General features: G+C 37.1%; 1 non-coding gene across 1 annotated transcript; it reads right to left on the reverse strand.

Moving 5' to 3' along the window:
* Window positions 1-1,985: 1,985 nt before the first annotated feature.
* On the reverse strand, window positions 1,986-2,091 carry LOC129072071 (U6 spliceosomal RNA). Its single transcript, XR_008529336.1, has one exon. It is a non-coding gene; the product is annotated as a U6 spliceosomal RNA (small nuclear RNA).
* Between the last annotated feature and the right edge of the window lie 752 nt (window positions 2,092-2,843).

A 2,843-nucleotide genomic window follows, 5' to 3' on the forward strand; every position in this document is an offset into this window, starting at 1 on the left:
TCTGGCTTCACCAACCCCTATACCTCTCACTAAGTTGTCCCAGTCCTGGCACTAACAGCAGCTGGCCTTGGTTCATGGCTTAAAGTCTCTCCTGGACACCTCCAAACCAAGCACAAGTAGCAGCTGTCTGCAGATTGCTTTGCAGCTAATGTTGTGTGACCCTCAAATAGAATCCAGGCAGTGACTGACCTTGGATGTGCCAACAGCAACCAAGGCTCAACTACAAGAGGAGGGTGTACACAGCCCACACAGTGGGCACACCTTGAGTACCTAGCTTGGGTAATAGGAGAAGCTGTGCCACTGAACCCTACATGACACCTACTACATTAAGCCACTCTGTCAAGCCTGGGAGACATAGTAGCTCTACCTAATACATAAAAACAAACACAGGGAGGCTGCCAAAATGAGGGGACAAACATGGCTCAAGTGAAAGAAAAAAACAAAACTCCAGAGAAAGAACTAAACAAATGGAGAGGAGAAATCTATTAGATGCAGAGTTCTAAGCACAGGTTATAAGGATACTCAAGGAACTTAGTGAGGACCTCAAGAGCATAAAAAAGATCCAGTCCTTTTTTATATCCAGATTTGGAACATAAGTAAGAAAAAACTACCAATCAGAACAAGAAAAAAAAAAAGAATCCAAAAGAAAAAAATGAGGATAATATAAGGAGCCTCTGGGACAACTTCAAGCACACCAATATTTGCATCATGGAGGTGCTGGAAGGAGAAGACAGAATGCAAGAAATTGAAAACCTATCTGAAAAAATAATGACAAAATACTTCTCTAACCTGGTGAAGGAAATAGACATACAAGTCCAGGAAGCACAGAGTATCCCAAAAGAGATGAACCCAAAGAGGCCTACACTAAAACACATCATAATTCAAATGCCAAATATTAAATACAAAGAGAGACTCTCAAAAATAACAAAAGAAGTTAGTTACCTACAAGGGAGCCCCCATAGACTGTCAGCTGATTTCTCAAAAGAAACTGCAGGCCAGAAGGTTTTGGCAAGAAATATTCAAAGTAATGAAAAGCAAGGACCTACAAACAAGATTACTCTACCCAGCAAAGCTATCATTTAGCTTTGCTAAATCAAAGGAGAGGGAAAGAGATTCCCAGACAAGAAAAAGCTAAAAGTGTTCATCATCACCAAACTAGTATTATATGAAATTTTAAAGGGTCTTCTTTAAGAAGTAGAAGATCAAAAATATGAACAATAAAATGGCAATAAATACATATCTATCAAAAATTGAATCTAAAAAGCAAAATAAACAAACAAGCAGAACAGAAACAGAACCATAGATACAGAGAACATTTTGATATTTAACAGATAGGAGGGTGTTTGGGAGGATGAGTGAAAAAGGTGAAGGGATTAAGGAGTAAAAATTGATACTCACAGAATAGTCATGGGGATGTAAAGTATAGCATAAGGAATAGAGTAGCCAAAGGACATATATGTAGGACCCATAGACATGGGCAATGATATAAGGATTACCTGAGGGAGTGGGCAGGCTGGGTGGAGAGAAACAAAGGGGGAAAATCTGGGACAACTGTAATAGAAAATCAATAAAATATAATTTAAAAAAATAATAAATGGTATCTTTGGATGAACAGATGTTTTTCATTTTAACATGGTCCATTGATCCAGTTTTTCCTTTAATGGTGAACGCTTTTTGTGACTGTTTAAATAATCTTTGCCCACTCCATGATCATGAGGATAGTCTTCTATGTTTTCCTCCAGAGTTTTGTTGTTTTCTCTTTCATATTTAGATCTGTAATCCACTTAGAACTGATTTTTGTGTATGGTGTGAAGTGGGGACCCAAATACATTTCATTCCATGCAGGCAGTCAATTCTCCCAACACCATTTAATAGAAAAACTATCTCTTGTTCTCTGCTTTACAATACTTATTGTTTATCATTAATCAGATGACTGTGCATATGTGGTTCTCTTTCTTTATTCTCTTCCATTGGTTGGTTTGTTAGTTCATGTATTTTTTTTATTTAATTTGCTTGCCATCATTTGCAGGGACCATGCTAATATTCTCTGTACCATTTTAATTTTAGTATATGTGCTGCAGAAGCTGGCACTAGTTTGTGTATTCTTGCACTAATATCACAATGTCTTTGTTACTATAGTTTGTTTTCAAGATTATTTTATTTGACAATTTTTATAATGGGATATTTGGAATGTTTTATTATGTCTATTTATTAATTCCTTATCAGTAAAGCATAGTAATCCTTACAACATCTGTTGTAACTATCTTTCCTTTTGTCATTTGAGTTTTGATATTATTTAGGGTTTTTCTTGCCAAAGTACTAAATTCTTAAAAAGTGAGTTTGATATTCTGTGATCCCCCACCCTATTTTTAATCTTACAAACTTTTCCCCAATCCCCATTAAGTTTAAATCTAATGTTTATATTCGCAATATGGAGGGTGTGTAACTACAAAAAATAAAGATCATTTTTCTGTAAAATAATCAATAATCCTCCTCACTTTCTAGATTAGGAAGTTGAGGTTCAGGAAGAGGAAGAAGGAATCAGTCTTGCTTAAAATTAGGGAAGTGAGAAGATATTTGCTTACTTCTCTGAATCCCATCTTCATGGGCCAGTTACCCTTGGTAGGAAAAAAAGCCCCCCTATTTCATTCGATTTCTCTGAGCAGGTGATTGCCCAATTAACAGAGCAAATTGCTATGTTAGCATTAGAAGGATTCCGTAGGCCTGGGTTTCAAGGACTGGAACTGACACTGACAGCCATCCAGGATCCCCCCGCCCTGTTCCATAAGTGGTCAGCACTCAGGTAATTGACAACTTGCTGGGACAGTGCAATATCCTGGTCT

Source organism: Pteronotus mesoamericanus, unplaced genomic scaffold (assembly GCF_021234165.1).
Source record: "Pteronotus mesoamericanus isolate MK-2021 breed Mesoamerican mustached bat unplaced genomic scaffold, CSHL_Meso_final contig_291, whole genome shotgun sequence".
NCBI classification, from domain to species: Eukaryota; Metazoa; Chordata; class Mammalia; order Chiroptera; family Mormoopidae; genus Pteronotus; species Pteronotus mesoamericanus.